At 48.6% G+C, this 17,110-nt stretch overlaps 1 protein-coding gene across 1 annotated transcript in view; it reads left to right on the top strand.

Annotated features, from left to right (window-relative positions):
- Window positions 1–17,110, top strand: part of PDIA5 (protein disulfide isomerase family A member 5) — a 192,202-nt gene that overhangs the window by 13,656 nt on the left and 161,436 nt on the right. Inside the window, exons 2-3 of the mRNA XM_090046002.1 lie at window positions 2,983–3,109; window positions 4,080–4,191. The gene's annotated coding sequence lies outside the window, so the exon portion shown is untranslated. The remainder of the gene's footprint in view (window positions 1–2,982; window positions 3,110–4,079; window positions 4,192–17,110) is intronic.

Genomic DNA, 17,110 nt, shown 5'->3' with positions numbered 1-17,110 from the left:
CGGAGGGGTAAGGCCAGAGCCATAGTGAGTTGTTATCTGGGCCAGGGCCTGAAGCTGAGATGGATGAGCCTAAAGGCCAGGTATGACACCATTGGCCGAGGCATCAGGGTCTGGTAAGAAGAAAGGAGGGTTAGAGGCCAGGAAGGCTGGGGTCCCAACAAGGTCATAGAAACCTGAAAAAGCATGATATTGGACTGGGGCCAAGAGCCACAGGCATGATCAGCTGGTAATATTTGTGAGACATGGATGTGGATGTAGGAACAGTAGGAGGCCATGAAAGCAGCCCTTAAGGGTTTAGAGTACACATGGTCAGTAGCCTCCTTTTCCCAAGTTAACTAATTACATCAAGGCATGGCAGGAGAGAAGAAAGAGAGCCCAAGTGAAGCAGGAGCTGTGCTGTCACCAGGGGATATCACAGCCACCCCTGGGACCCAAACCTGCTACATCACTCCATTCCCAGGGGATAAACTGAGGATAAGCACCTAATCCAAGTACTCTGACATCAACCACACAGCCTGTTTAGGACTCTGTCCTATATGGTACCAAGCACTCTCAACCTTACGTTAACATGAGAAATAGAGGTGCTAAACATTAACACACAAGACACCTGAACTCCTTAAGGACTCAGACTAGTCATTAGAGCAATGACATATCTAAATTTCAGCTCTGTTTGTATGCTGCAGGCTACCAGATTTCAGCCTGATCAATTATTTGATTTCCTATGAGTCTCCTCATGGTTGACTCCCTCTTCCTATTTCTCTTCCACACAATGTTGTCCATCAAAAACACCTCCGGTAGATTAGTTTTGTATTTATATTCATGATGTGATGGGAAAGTAAAATGTACAAGGATTGTTTCTTTTATTAATTTCTGTTCCTTTTCTCTAGTACTCCTCCCCCCCCAAAAGGCTGATTCAAACAAGACCACAAGAAAGACGAATGTTTGAGGCAAATACTGGTTTTCATTGCACTTTGAATTTAACTACTGCATTTTATGCAAATATTACCACTGATCTGCACTTCTTTGCACTGCAATCGGTAGGCCAGATCCTGCTAAGACCTACTTCCCATCAAACAGAATAGAACTGCTGGTATAAATCAAGGCTTACCAGAATGCAAAATAATTTGTTTTAAAAATGCTTATTCTAAATTGTGTCTTTAAATGGATCTTATTGTAGAAATTTAACTCCATTTTCAGAGTGATACCCAGGCAGCAAAGATGCAGTAATTAGGACTTTTTGAATGAAGGAGTCATGGGTTGTGATCCCCTCCTAGAGCTGGAGCTGATATTCCTGCCCCTGGAAAGATCAAATATCTATGGTTCTGATGTTTTATAGGTAAAGTGGTGACTGATGGGTGAGACTGCCTTCTGCATATGTGCTCCAGATATTTAAATGAGCAAAAAGGATACTACCCACAAAAATCCTTGGGTATCACCCATGAAAAAACCCACAGATATTAGTCGGCAGGAATTTAGGCCCTGATTCAGCAGAAGGATGATGCATGTGAACAACCCCATCTCAAGGCTCCAAGGCACATAAGTGGTTTATTTTGAACTTTGGCTTAGCATACTAGAGAAGTTCAGATGAAGCCAATGGGATTTAGGCACGTGCCCTGCTAAACTGGAGCTTTATTTACTGTAAATATGAGGTGCAGTCAGGTTCATCAGTATTTAGGATGGGTGAATGGTAGCAGCCCTTCCCTCTCACTGAATTTCTATCAGGAGTCAGGGAGCAAAAACGTTAGGCTTTATCTCCTGAAGAAAGTGAGCATGGCAGGTCCCTCTTTGGACCACTCAGACCAGTGAAATTAGCTCCTAATTTTTCACGTAGCATCCTGGAACCCTAAGCACCGTCTGAGCTATCTCAAGCAAGCAAATGCAGAAGACGAGCTGAAGCAGCAGCACATACTTCAAGCTCCATTTGCCCTGACAGAGCCTGTACTCTTTATCTTATTGCTAAGTACCAATTATTTTTCACTGTATGTTTCAAATGCATGCACACAGAGAACTAAGGTCTGCCTTGGTTTCAGGACTGTTGGTGCATTGCTGCAGACTTGGGTATTGAAAGCAGTACGTGGTTGTAATAAGCAGCGCCAAAATGCTCATGTTCTATCTCTTTGCACGCATTACCTGGCACAGATCTCAGACTCTGCCTTTGAAACATAATCTGTTATTACAAATGAACCTGGGCCTCCATTGTTCAGGCTGAGATCTAATTTCCCAACATTTGAATGGGGGAGGGGTTCCTCCAGTTATCAAAATGGGTCAGCTGTGAAGTTCAGGTGTTAGTCTCAGACTTATGAAAGGTTCGGGCACGCTCGGAGCCAGATATACCATTAGAGGCCACCATGATTGTCACTGTGACAGTGATCCAGAGCCAGACAAGATCTCTATTTACATCATGCATAGACACTCGGGCAATTAATATAAAGTTCCCAGGCAGACAGTTTTGCTGAAGCAGCCAACACAGTAGTTCTCAAACTTTATCTATAAGAGCTGCTGCTGTCACAATGGTGAGGCATGTCAGTCTTCAGGCCGTGCAGTTTTGCTTCTAGCCAGAGCTCAGTTCAATGTTCTCTTAGAGTTTCCAGATGCTTTTTTGGCTAAATCAACCCAAAAAAACCCCATTGTTGCTAACAATTTGTGCAGGTGGTTTACATCTTTCTGTTCCAGGTGTCTCTCTGGTACAAATCCAACTCTGATCAAGCTTTCTGACAATGCTGAAGGTGACAGGATAGCAAACACTCAGGAGGCGAGGACCAAACTGTGGAATGACCTGGGGAAAAGAGTGGGTGCCTGAAGGCAACATAGTGAGAGTCTGCCTTAATAAAGGCAAAGCCCTGGCAGGTAGCGAGAGAAAATAAAAAGCACAGATGCAAAATAGCGGGAAGTAACCAGACAGGTGCATGTGGGCTTTTAAATTAGCTTAATTTCACATCACTTCCGAGCGTTGTTTTCATTTTGTTCTACTTTTTCTGGTAGCTACAGGGGGAAGTTGTGACAGGAGGATGGGGAGGCTGAGAGGAAAAGCAGTATCCTTGATAGGAGGCCAAAAGAACAGCTCACCCCAGGAAGATATTTGAGAACCACCAAGTTGCCACATTGCCAGGTACACATATCCTGCCATTTCGGCTGGAGGCCAGATGTGAAGAATACTACCTTTAAGCTATTCTGCAGCGTGCATCATTAAGCAGCTGTTGTGCTGCAGCCCAGCATTGATGGGCAAAGTGATCCGTATGGTTCCTAATGTACTTGGGCTGCATTTCATTGATGGGCAAAGTGATCCGTATGGTTCCTAATGTACTTGGGAGACCCTCAGGAGGAAAGCAGCTGAATATGTGCAAGAAGTCATGTTGGTTTCATTATCTTTCATGCAGCTACTTCCCTTAAGCACAAAGCATCCAAGAACTACTACAGGGCCCTCTTTCCCCAGGATCAGCTGGAAATCCCTCAGGGACCTGTGATCGGTCCTGAATTGCAGTCCGGGTCCTTTCATATGCCACGTTTTGCACTTGCAGATTGTGAATGGCATAAAGCCAACTCGTGCAACTTGCTTTCCATGTTGATGCAGCCCGATTCCTGGATGGAGCCTGTCTGAGTCAATCTGCAGATTGTCATGGGACTGCTTATTGCTTGCAGCTTGCTTTGCTGATATATTGGCACACCCCAGCAGTGATTTTTCACTTGTCATGGGAAATGTTCTAAGGCTGCATCTGGCTCATGTACAGGTTAGAGCCTGAACAATGACAGACCTATTGTCCATTGTGCACTGTGTACAGGTTAGAGCCTGAACAATGACAGTCCTATCCATTGTGCACTGGACCGTGTGCGGAAGATGTCCAAAAGGGGCTGGAGAAACAGAACAAAAGGGTACGAGCAGGGCAAAGTACAGGAAACCTACATTAATTCATGGATGTCAGAACAATTTTGCTAGTTATCCATATTTCCCGAGGGATGTAGCCTCACTGATTGGGAGATGTTAAGGTTAGATTTGCTTTCATTTGTCAGCAGTTAAGTTTATTTAGCTCTAATAAAGTCTTAAGCCAGTTGACCTTTGCATGCATCATTCTGTTTCATAGGTAGTGTCATAGGAAATACCTTACTGGAGAAGACCCACAGCCTTTTGATCCCAGTAACCTGTTTCCAACAGCGGCGTCAGAGGTGGTGCAGGAAAGCTGCAGTAGACTTACGGTAGGTCTCATCCTGATCTCTGATTGATAGAGATTGCCTGAAACATTAATATCCCTTCTGAATTTTTGCCTTGGCTTATAATGACTCTGGCTGTGCTTGATATCCATATAAATGTCCAATCCTTTTTCAGATCTTGTCAAGTTCTTGGCTTCAACAACTTCTCGCGCTAACAAGTTCCACGACTTAATTAAGTGGCAAGCGAAAAGGTGCTTCTTTATATCAGATTGGGATGCCCTGCTTTTCAGATTCCTTGGATGTCCACTTATTTTTGTATCGTGATTCTTCTCTCTTTCACAGTGGGGCACACAACTGAAGCCAGTTCTTTTTTAAATTGCTCCCGTGTGCTAATAAAACTTAACACTTGCATAACACTCCACAGGTGTTAATTAACCTTCACATCATCCCAGGAAGGTAGTTAGGTTGCTCTTATCATACTTGTCCTAGCAACACTGCAGAGCCAAGATTAAAACTCACAGTATTAAAACCCGAACCCTAACCTGAACCTGTGCTTATTTCTGCCTCAGTCCTTTTGTTTATCTGCCCTCTTTTCAAAGTCTCACCCTTAATGATGCGGTATTGCCAGGTCTCATGATTTTGGGCATTGTTCTTAAAGTCTGCCCTTTGGAAATGTGAAAAACGTACCTCTTTCTTTTATCTATATATAAATATAAATGTATCTAAAAGAAAGAGCTACGTTTTTCACATTCCCAAAGGGCAGACTTTAAGAACAACACCCAAAATCATGAGAGTTGGCAATACTGATGATGCGATATTCCTGCTGGATGATGTCAGCAGCAGCACAGGTCTGCTTCAAGTATATATAAGGGCTCCTTTTAAATGTTGAATGGATCCCTGTCTGAAGATTCAACCCAGAAGCCCAGAAGAACTGTGAAATATCATCGCTGGATGCTCTTACTGGGCAAAATTTCCCAATTCGGAAGTACCAAGTCTATATAAATATCAAGCAGGGGTTTCTCAGGGGAATTGGAGACACAGGATTAATGTGAGACAACACAGCAATAATCAGTGAACTATATGTACACTGTCTCTGGCGGAAGTGCCTTAGCAATGTTCCCCTTGCTACCAGGTTATATGCCCAGAAAGGCAAAGTGGCAAAGTGGCCTTAGCAGGTGCTTTCCACTACACGCCACTCGCAGGTGACTGTCAGTGATTAGTAAAGCCTCAAGGTTCCCCAAGGTCCCTGGTCTGGTCCCGAGGTTAAAATCTACCCCTAAGCTGCCATGATTTTAGAGGGCTGGGGTCCCTGCAACCTCACCTCTTTCACTGCTCATCACAGCGTCAGCAAAGCTGCCAAGCTAATTGGGGTCTAACGTTTTAGGCAGAACACGCTACCTGGAAATAGAATGATTTTTGCCGGAGCTCTACCCCCACTGCAAAGTAGGCAACCATTTACTCTTGTCCTGGCTACACTGCCCAACAATGCCAGATAATTGTTGCACTTAAGTGGACGCCTCATTCAGGACACTTGTTGCAGCACTCTTGCCCTTTTGTCATCCATTTGGCACAACAGTGTTTTGATATACTGTAGCTCATAACTTCACGAGATTTTGACCAAATGATCTGGGCTGGCATATATCCCAGTGCAAATGAGGCCTGGCTGTTGTCCTGCTCCTGCTGTCCACCTGGAGACATGAAGCTGCTCTCAGCCACTCTTTTCCCTGTTTCCATATCAGAGGGCCAGGCTGCAGGGCTTACACTGGTGCTGGAGCCTTGCCTTTGAAAAGTTTCTCATCTCTGACTGCTTTTAGTTCTTTTTGGGGGAAGATTTGCAAATAGCAAAGGAGTCAATCTGGGGGGCAAAATCACTTCCTGGAACCTGCACCTTGGTGTGTGGCCTGAGAAATTTTGAAAGAGGAGGTTATCTGTGTGCTTTTTATATCTCCCACTGCTTTAGGACTGCTGTCTAAACCAGTTGCACAAAGAAAACACATGGACATTACATCACCAAATTCTCCTCTATGGGAAAGTGATCCAATGGAGGTCAAATACTCATCCCTCTTGGTAGAGAAGTGACAGTAATATTGTTTGCATTACAGGCAGTCCTTGGATTTATGACTCAATCTGTTCCTGAAAACCATGTCTTAAGTTGAAACATTGTAAATTAAAACTGATTTTCCCATAGGAAACAATGTTATAAATGGGGAATTGGTTCCTGAACCAAGGCCTGATACCCTATTTTCACCAAAAATAACCCAGAATTTTGTAGTCAGTCAATTATGGATGAGAAATATAGCTACATTGATGTATTTATATTGTAAATAGCAATCATATTGATTTGGAAGGACTTATTTGCGGTGACTTTGCTGGAGTTTTTGAAGAGCTCTTGGTTGGACTTTTTGAAGGGCTCTTAGCTAAAGTCTTCTCAGGAATCCTGACTGCAGGTTTTTCTGGCGTCTCATCTGCTTTCTTAAAAAAAAAGTGTCCAAGGAAGTTTGGACAGATGCTCTCCAGGGAGATGAGTGACGCAGCAAACTTGTTCAATGGTGTCGTGTCGAATCGAGCATTGTCAAGTTGAAACTGATGTCAGAAAGTTGAAACAGGGTGTCAATTTATAAATGTTGTAAGTGTGAAACGTTGTAACTTAAAACGTTGTAAGTCGAGGACTGCCTGTACAGTTGGTGCTACAGACCCCCACCAAGTTCCAGGTCCAGGGAACCATGTGGGTAACCCACATTAATGTCTCACCTCTAGTACTGTAATCACATAAGAGGTTTATGAGCTTATGACTTCTTCCCAGTTAACAGATTCATCTTCACACAAGCAGCAGAGGCTTACAATTTTAAATCTAGATTGGTCCAGGTTCAGTCCCAATGGAGATTCAGTGCCTGCTCCGAAGAGCTTACAGTCGAACAAGGGAAAGGATGGTGTCATATGCTCAAGGAAACTGAGGCCCAGAGAGATTAAGTGATTGTTCAGAGAAAGTAAACCCAGATTTTCCAAGTCCCAGCCTAGCACTTTAACTACAAGCTCATCTTTCCTCTCTGGCAGTGATTACCCCATTAGATGTGGTTGTTAGTTTATTTAATTGCAAGTATTTTGGAGTCAGAAGGTACTGTCCATTTATTTAATAAGAGTGAGATAAATGCATGTCTAGGGTAATAGAGTTACACCAGGCATGAATTTGCTTTGATATATTAATTTAATATATGTAATATACTTGGATATATTAACTCAATCAAGCATTATATCCTAGGCATGTTTTTAACAGTATTTATAATTCAGTCTTTTTCTTTCCTGTTGTATCCAAGTTGCTTGTAGTTCAATGGACAGTATCTCCATTTCTTTAGGAGTCTGATTTTTCCCCTTATGAAAATTGCTAAGAATTAAAGGATAAGTAGGAGATGGACTGGGCTTAGAATCAAGCCAAAACAAACATCTGATTCTCTCCTTTTCTTCTTTATGTCTTAAAGAAAGAGAAAACAACAAAAGAAATTGGGAAAATAGACCATAAACTCTCCATCAGAATGAGGAACCTTTAAAAAATTGCACTTTTATTTCTCTTTTTCAGTATATCTTTGGTTTACTTTATTTGATACAGTATTGTTGTTGGGTTTGTTATACAATACTGGATTGTATAATACTGTCATACAGTACTATTGTTGTTTTGAAAGGAAAGAGCAAAACTAAATTACTTGTGTAATAGTGCAACGTGGCTGTCTCTGCTTGTCAGTCAGAATTAAATTCAGAAACTTCAGCTGTATAAGCACAAACTGCTTCCCCATAACCAGTAACTCCCTTGGAAATAAGTAACAGGATGTTATGGTCTCCAGAGCCAGCTGTAAGAGGGAGACATTCAGTCATGCCATCTATTATACTCCCTTTTTATTTCTAAAAGAGTCAGCTCAAGTACTTCTAATGATGGAAAATAAACCCACTGGTAGAGAAAGACATCCGGAAGTGCAGAGGTCGGGTCTCTCTCATTTTCTAAGCCAGGTCTCCCTTCTTTGTTTGCTTCCTCTTATCTCTCTCTGCGGGTTGCTGATTTGAGCTGGTCATGATCTACATGTTTTTTCTCCTCATCCAAAAATGTTGAATGATCAATGAAAAATAAAGATATTCCTGTTTTAAAATGTAGCTCCTGCATCTCAGAGGAGTTGTATTTAAGTACGTCGTTTTCCCATTCACATCTATGGGCTGGACCACCCCCCCCAAAAAAAGCCCACAAAAAACCCAAAAAAACAGCCCTCCCCATGGTATGCCATTCTCTCTCTGCCTGGTGAAAGGACACAGAGCTTCATGGCAGTCATCTGGCCACAGCACATTATGGGTAATAATGGTCTGGCCTAGTGAGTAGGGTTAAGAGGCAACTGGACTGTAACTCGGCCCAGATGCTGTGTAGCAGGGCACTGAGGCGCCTGCTACTTGTAGAGCAGCAAGTGAGGAGCCCAGCTGTGGGTTGCCAGGGAGACCGGTGGGAGTCAGCTGACCAGAAGGGGCAGGGCCTGGCTCCTATATAACTTCCAGGCTGAGGCCGGGAGGCAGTTGCCTCCCAGCAGCCGTAGGGGTAGGAACTCTGCCCGAGTGAGAAAAAGGAAGAGGCTAGCATGCACGGACAGTTGTTTGGGGGAGAGATGGAGAAACCCGGTGACAGACTCGAAGGTGACTACGGCCAGATGGCTTAGGTTTATGTTATAGCCAAAGGGCTTGAGTTTGCGTTGATGGTTTACACCGGTGGTTAGGACGAGGCTATTAGAGGTTGGAGGAGGCCGCATAGGGGACCCATGGTAGCGTGGGGACCCCAGTGCCAGAGTGGGCACAGCATTGGGGGTGCGTGGACCCCAGCCCCAGTGTGGGCATGGTAACCCCCAGAGTCAGGGGGCAGTGAGAAGCCCCAGGGCAAGGGGGCAGCAAGAAGCCCAGAGCAAAAGGGGTAGCGCGCTGAGAGACAAGGGCTGCGGAGGGCCCGGGCACCTGTGGGGGGCGCGGTTGTGAGACAGACCAAACAACGTCCGGTACATCTGCGAGGCTTGGGGAGTGGTACAGGGGTGGTTGGAGCCACGCATAGCCCATAAGGCTGGGGTGCTCAGAACCCCGCTATAGAACCTCCTGCTACTCTGAGTCTTGCACCGTGATCAAGAAGACGAGAAGCAGCCTCCCTTTAATATATTTATGATCAAGATGTGGCAGGCGAGAATGAAGGTTGCCTTATAGGCAAACTGGACAGTGAGGGGCACTAGGGGAGAGCATGGCGACCCTAGGGTGCCCTGCCTGGTCCACACTGTAGTGACATTTCCTTCCCATTTATTCCTCTCCTTCCCTAAAGAAAGTCTTCATCCATTCAATTTCGGTGGCTCACTAGGCACTACCCTTTCAACTTCAGCACCTGGGGACACAATATCTCTGGCATCTGGGACTCCAGAGTGGTCTCTCATCCAAGTACTTATCTTCCAAGATCATGTACAGGCTGCCTGACCTGGCTACCTCCATAGCATTTCAGATTCAGAACATTTAGGGTTTGAGCCATTCTGGTTTTTGACCCAAAATTGAACATTTCTACAGAAAATAGAAACAAAAAAAATTCTAGCTGTTGAGAAAAAAAAAATAAAAGCCCCTCAGATTTCCACAATGACAATGTTCAGGCAAGCCTTCTGTTATTAATGAGGGCAGTCACTGCCTATCTTTCCTGTTCTTGAACAGTCCCTGTGGATTGAACTAAATGCAGAGACTGCTCCCCCTAATCATGACACTTGAATTGCAAGACTCAGATGCCTCTGTGAACATGATGGACAGTGATGCAATCTGGCAAGGAAAGCTTCCACAAGCAGGCATTGGGGAAGGCTTGCTCCAAGAGACCAGAAGTTAAACAGTCCTTCAGAAAAGGCCTGTGTAGAAAATGATCCACTGCAGATTCTGGCAGCTTAGAAACCTTGTGTTGAGTATAGAAGTAGTCCCATATTTTCCTGCTATACAGCCTTGCATCTGCCCCAACCTGAGTAAAAATGGAGGAGTGAGGTACTTTGAGAAAGAGAGACTATAACTTTTGTTGAGTGCTTAGAAACCACTGGACGCCATGTGCTGTGCAGAGAACTGGAACAATACTGAAAATAAACCAGTTATGAAGAGTCTTAGAAATGTTTGGAAATGGAAAAGCGTCAGGAGAATGGGGTAGTGGCCCAATCGTCAGTGTTAGTCTCTGATATAAAAGACCTGGGCACAGTTCCCTCAACTACCATGGACTTGTGTGACCTTTGGTCAATCACTTAGCCATGGAGTTCAATCAGAGTTTGTAGCCTAAATTCCTTTGAGGTCCTGTGCCTAGGCCACTGCACGCCTCAGTTCCACAGTGGTAAAATGGGAATAACAGCATGTTCCCACTTTGCAGGATTGCTAAGGGGATATATGCATTGCAGACTGTGCCGGGGGTGTAGTTTGTAACTGTGTTGGTCTAAGGACATAGGGAGGAAACACTCAAATACTATGTGCCCCCCTCATAAACAATGTATAGGTACCATTGGGCAGTCCAGCATTATCTCCCGTTGATTTCACTGGGATCATGGTTAGGTTAACACAACAGGCTTTGAATATCCCACTTCGAGCATAAAATACACTGGGGATAGGAACAGCATCATTAGTTTGATAATGAGGGAAGGAATACTCTAAAATAATTATTGGATTTTTAAGGGGCCAAAGCAGCAAATATCGGTGTGGCAAAGTGGGGCTCCCCACCTAGCCACAGTACTAGGTTCCCCACTTGCCTTTGGGCACGCCACCCACCTGACTCACCTTCCACGTTTTGTTCTTAATTAATTAAGATGTTAATTAAGGCAGGAGGCTGCCCATTCATGCCCCGATGCCAGGGGGTACTATCTGCAGCTCTGTACTTTCCCTACACCGCAGCCCATGCCTTGCAGATGGCATCCAGCTGTTAATCACACCAGCCCCACACTGGGCTCCAGAATCCTCCGTTCAAGAGGCCTACTCCGCCTTCATTTGGGCTACCTAGCTCCCTAAGGCTATTTCCCCTCTCAGGCATGGTGTTCCCGGGACCTTTGGCCACACAGGCCCTGGCCTCACCTCCAAGGCCAGTCAGAACCCCAGGCCCTCAGATCTGAGCGTCCCTTGTGGTGTGCCCCTGGCCCTTTTGACCATTCTGGTCCTGGCCCCAGCATTGACCAGTCAAAAAGTATTTTACCTCAGGCCTCTGCCACTAGCCCACCCTCTCTCTGGGTCTGCTTTCCTGGTTTCATAGATTTCATAGACATTAGGGCTGGAAGGGACCTCGGGAGATCATCGAGTCCAGCCCCCTGCCCAAAGGGCAGGAAGTCAGCTGGGGTCATAGGATCCCAGCAAGATAAGCATCCAATTTACTCTTGAAGGTGTTCAATGTAGGTGCTTGAACCACCTCGCTGGCAGACTGCTCCAGACCTTGGGGGCTCAGACAGTAAAGAAATTCTTCCTTATGTCCAGCCTGAAACGGTCTTGCAGGAGTTTGTGACCGTTCGACCTCGTCATCCCTTGGGGCGCTCTGGTGAACAGACGTTCCCCCGGATCCTGGTGGTCACCCCTGATAAACTTAGAGGTGGCCATCAGATCACCCCTGAGCCTGCGCTTTTCCAGGCTAAAGAGTCGCATGGCTCTCAGCCTGTCATCGTAAGATCTGTTTTCCTGACCTCTGATCATGCACTTGGCTCTCCTCTGGACACTCTCAAGCTTCTCCACATCCTTTTTGAATTGTGGAGCCCAAAACTGGATGCAGTACTCCAGGTTGCGGGAGCTGAGGTACCTCACACTACAACTGGTGCTCCAGGGTCTCACAGGAGACTCTCACTCCTCTTCTGGAGCAGCGGGTGCTACTTAGGATCTTGCCTCTGACCCACACTCAGCCTCCCAGCAGTGGAGGACTTAGTGGGGTCAGGACTCACCCCTCTCTCTTGGGCTGAGCCCCCTTTATTCGGCCTCTGGCCCAAACTTCAGCCTCAGGCGTCCAAAGACTTACTTTGGCCTACTCCCCTCACTTGGGTCTCCAGATCTCTGCCCCCCTCACTCGGTGCCATGGGGCTTCGCTCCCCAGTGGGCTCGGGTGGCTGTAGCCACACCTGACCCCAACTACCTTTCCTCCAGGTCTTGCACCCCACACATGGCTCAGGTGGCTGCAGCTGTGCCTGGCCCCAACTGCATCTGGTATTACACAAACCCACCCAAAGGTGAGGGCTAGGTTTAAGGTGCCCCTTCTTGCCTTTCACTGGGGTGATCACTGGCCTGGCTTTTCCTGGGGGCTCCTATGCCACTGAGAGCCCCACCAGACCACCCACTCCCAGCAGCGTGCAGTTTTAGGTCATGCCCAGGACCAGGAGCCTCCTAGCCATCCCCAACAGCTCCTCCCTTACCTCCAGAAGGATACCAGGAGCCTTGCAGCCAGGCAACGTTGCTGCCTGCCCTGCCAGCAGCAAAATGCTCTCTTCATATAGGCAGCCCTGAGTCCAAAGTGGCTGCCAGAACCAGGCACCTGCTGGCTGCTTGGCTTAAGTCTCAAAGTGGCAGGCACCCACAGTGCCCTGCCACACACCTTCCCCCTTAAAATGGTACCTAAGGGAGGTTTTCCTTGCTGCTTCTCCAAAGCAGGCTTCCCTCAGAGCCTGTGAGAGCCCTCAAGTGGCGAGCACCCCCAAAGGTACTGTGCCACAATCAGTCACAACATATTATTAAGCCATCCCTGGGACAATCAAATATCAAAGAGAAGATGTGCTATGTTTGATGAAATACTTAAAACTATTTCTTATACAAAATTCCAGTATTGCCCATTGTAATAAATACTTAGCCCTCGCTTGGCACTTTCTCTTCTTAAAGCACTATTCAGATATGAAAGAGATGTCATTAAACTCAGGATTAGAATGGTTAAAAGTAACAATACTTCTAGATTGTGAGCTTATTTTCGTCAGTGTTGCATTAATGGTGATGGATTAAAGGGCCCAGAGAATGAAAGGCACTAACTTGACCCTGTCTCTAAACAGTTAAACAAGGTTTAGGGGTTTGAGTAGAGAAATCTCAGCTCATTTAATGCCATGGCAACAATCACCATTAAGAATCTTTTACCCCTTTTATTCAAGATATGGAAAAAGAAGGAAAAGATGTTAAACCATTGAACATGTAAAATATAAAGCTCAGCTGTCCTTTTAGCAGTATCCCTCCATCTCTTTCTCCTAAGCAGTTGAAAGGTTTTATAAGGAAAGCCCCTCTGTTTGACAGCCTTTGAGATGGTATTAAAGATGGCCTTTTTGTGGGAACGAGGAAGGGTGCATTGAGATAAGGGGGGGCTCTTGCTGTGGTTAAAGTACACTCCTACTTCCTTGAGACAAAGCAAGAGAAACAAATGGGAAAGGGGGAAGGGAAACCACAGCAAAGAGAGAAGATGCAGCTTCTCAGCTGCTGACTCTCACTGCTGTGTGCTGCCTCTCGGTCTTATCAGCCAGCTTGAGACCAAGCAAATTTGTACCCGTGTTGGGCTGCTGGAAACATCTTTTCCCTCTGGGCATGGGCTCTTAGCAACATTGCAAAACGTGCACGCTTGTCTGACAAAGCCGAAGTCTTATTCAATGGAAGATAAATGGAAAGAATAGGAGGAGGTGGGGGGAAGGAAAAGAGCTTCTGAAGGGCAGTGGGACAGTGGGAACCCAGGTCTCACAATGTAGGTGTTAGGTTTTCACTGAATCAGGAGAGGGTGGTGAGGTCAGCTATGTCCCTTGCAACAGGAGGCCTTCTTAGGGCCAATTTGCCTTTGGCCTGCCCACTTGTTTCTGGGCCAACCATCTGCCTTCTCGCCTGCCATGCCTTGTTGTTAATTAATTAATTATCTTAATTAGATGGGAGGATGCCCATTCCTTGCCCCGATGCCAGGGGGCACTATCTGCAGCTCTGATCCTTCCCTACACCACAGCCCATGCCTCACAGAGGTCATCCACTGTTCTTATTGTTACCTGCCCCCATACTGGGCCCCGGAATCCTCCAATCAGGAGCCGTCTTAGATCCCTCCATTCAGGCAGCCTACCCCCCCCCCTCATTCAGGGATGCCTAGCTCCCCCTCTTGGGCATGGTCCCCCCAGGACCTTTGGCCACACAGGCCCTGGCCTCACCTCCAAGGCCATTTGGAACCCCAGGCCTTCAGCTCTGGGTGTCCCTCACAGTGGGCCCTTGGCCCTTTTGACCAGTCTGGGCCTGGCCCCAGCATTGACCAGTCAAGGATACTCTACATCAGGCCTCTGAGCCTCTAGCTCCTCTCTCTCTTTCTGGGGTCTGCCCTCTGGAACCTACTAGCAGATGACCCACCCAGGTGTGGGAGCTGGGGTTAAGGCACCCTGACCCGCCTTTCACCAGGGTGGTAACTGGCCTGGCATTTCCTGGGGGCTTTCATGGCCCTGGGAACCCCACCAAGCCATCCACTCCTAGCAGGGTGCAGTTTTAGGTAATCCCCACAACCAGGAGCCTCCTAGCCATCCCCTACAGCTCCTCCCTTACCTCCAGGGTGTTCCATGAAGCCTTGCTACCAGGCGATCTTGCTGTCCAGCCCACCAGGAGGGAACTGATCTATTTATATAGGCAGCCAGAGTTAGGCTCCGGAGTGGTGAGAGATGTGCAGGTGAAGCCCGCTGCGCCCCCGCTCCCCCGAAGCCCCCCAGACACCCCCTCAGCAGCCACGGAGCCCCCTGCCAACCCCCAGCACAGCCAGAGGTAAGTGGGCTCGTGGTGATCCTCGCTCCCTGGGAGGAGGCCGCTGCCTGGTGCCAGGCCGGGTCAAGCCCCCGCCCAGGCCCCTACTTGGCGCAGCCCCCCAGGGAGCCCCGCGACCAGAGCCGCGCGAACAGGCTGCGTAAACAGGTGCTCGAGTTAGCCCAGAGTTCGCACGGGGGAGGGTGCGGGAGGGCACGAGACCCTGCCTGCGACCCCCCAGAGTAGTCAGCCCCAGCCATAGCCAGCCTATCAGAGGCATGACATGGATGGGCACGCGCCGCACCCTGAGGGTCCCCTCAGGCTCTGCAGCCCTCCCATCGGGCACCTCAGAGACGGCCACCCAGACGGAGCCCACAGTTCCGGGCTCCACGCAGACGGAGCCCCTGGCTCTTGGCTGCGGGGGCTGCCTGTCCCTTTTTCAGGCTCTGGGGCCTGGGAGCATGGCCACCTCCCCTTGCGGGGTCTGCTCCCTACTGGGGTCTCTGGCGCGCCAGCTGGAGGAGCTCCAGGCCACAGTCCAGAGACTGCGTGCCATCAGGGACTGCGAGATAGACTCCTACTGCCAGGCCCTTCTACCCTGGGAGCCGCAGGGGAGAGCACCGTCTCCCTCCAGGACTAAGGAGGACTCTGGGACCTCCCGCTCTGCCCAGTCAGGGGCATGGACCAAGGTGGTCAAGGGCCCCAAGGCCCGCCGCACCAAGGCCCCTCCCTCACCGGAGCTTAGCAACAGGTTCACACCTCTTACAGCCCCAGCAGAGCCTGCTCAGGTCCCGGCTCCCACAGGCAACCCAGGCTCGACCGCAGCTACTGTCCCCACTCTCCCCAAGACAAAACGAAAGGGGTTTGTTGTGGGAGACTCCATCCTGCGGGGCACTGAGGGGGCAATCTGCTGCCCCGACCCCTTAGCCCGGGAAGTCTGCTGCTTCCTGGGGACCCGCATCCGAGACATTGCGGAGAGGATCCCAGAGCTCCTCCGGCCCACCGACCACTACCCTATGCTCCTTATTCACGTGGGCACCAATGACACGGCTCGGAGCACCCCCAGCCAGGTCATGAGCCGCTACGGGGAGTTGGGAGCAGGGCTTAAGGGTCTGGGAGCTCAGGTGGTGTTTTCCTCGATCCTCCCAGTCTCGGGCTATGGGCTGAGGAGGGAGAGGAGGATCCACGCGGTGAACCAAAGACTGTGGAGCTGGTGTCATCGGGAAGGCTTTGGCTTCCATGACCACAGCCCGCTCTTTGGCGAGAGAGGCAGCGAGCTGCTGGGAAGAGATGGCCTCCATCTCTCTCCCCTGGGGAGGAGGCTCTTCTCAGCCAGGCTGGCTGACCTGCTCCCCCGGGCTTTAAACTAAGCCCGCTGGGGGATAGGGGGACGACTGCCACTGCTGGCCCGCTGAGCAACCCTTGCGAAGCCAGCAGACCAAGGCACTTAAGGGAGCCCACCCCTGCCCCAGCCCTGGCACAATCTGTGGACAAGGCAAGAGCCCCCAAGGGCACACTTGCCTGCCTGTACACTAATGCCAGGAGCCTGGGCAACAAGCAGGAGGAGGTCATCCTCCTGCTCAGTGCAAAGAATTATGACGTCATTGGGATAACGGAGACCTGGTGGGACTCCACCCATGACTGGACCACGGGTATAGATGGCTATACCCTATACAGGAGGGATCATGTTGACAAAAGGGGCGGGGGTGTAGCTCTCTACGTGAAGGAAAGCTACATGTCCCTGCAAGCTGATGTTGGCGACCGGCATGGACAGCTAGAGACCCTCTGGGTAAAAATTCGTGGGGAATTCGGCACAGGGGACACAATGGCGGGAGTCTACTACAGACCTCCCACTCAAAGTCCCGAGCTTGACCAGGAGTTCGCCCGGGAACTGACTGAGGCCGCTTGCTCCAGGACCTTGGTTGTCATGGGTGACTTCAATTACCCGGACATCTCCTGGGAAGATCACTCAGCTAAATCCGAGCGGTCGCAAAGCTTTCTCTCATGCGTGGATGACCTCTACCTGACTCAAGAAGTCTATGGGCCAACGAGAGGCAAAGCGCTGCTCGACCTAGTACTGGCTACGGGGGACGACCTAATCGGCGACCTAGTGATCGATGGGAAGCTGGGTGACAGCGACCACGAGCTGATCACCTTCACCATCCGCCGTAAAGCTGGCAAGTCAGTCAGCAACACAGAAGTCCTTGACTTCAGAAAAGCCAACTTTGACAAGCTCAAGAGGCTTGTCGGTCAG

Source organism: Crocodylus siamensis, chromosome 4 (genome assembly GCF_052110815.1).
Source record: "Crocodylus siamensis isolate JL-2025a chromosome 4, ASM5211081v1, whole genome shotgun sequence".
NCBI classification, from domain to species: domain Eukaryota; kingdom Metazoa; phylum Chordata; order Crocodylia; family Crocodylidae; genus Crocodylus; species Crocodylus siamensis.
Note: the sequence above shows the minus strand (reverse complement) of the source record. Positions and strands in the feature narration are given on the sequence as shown.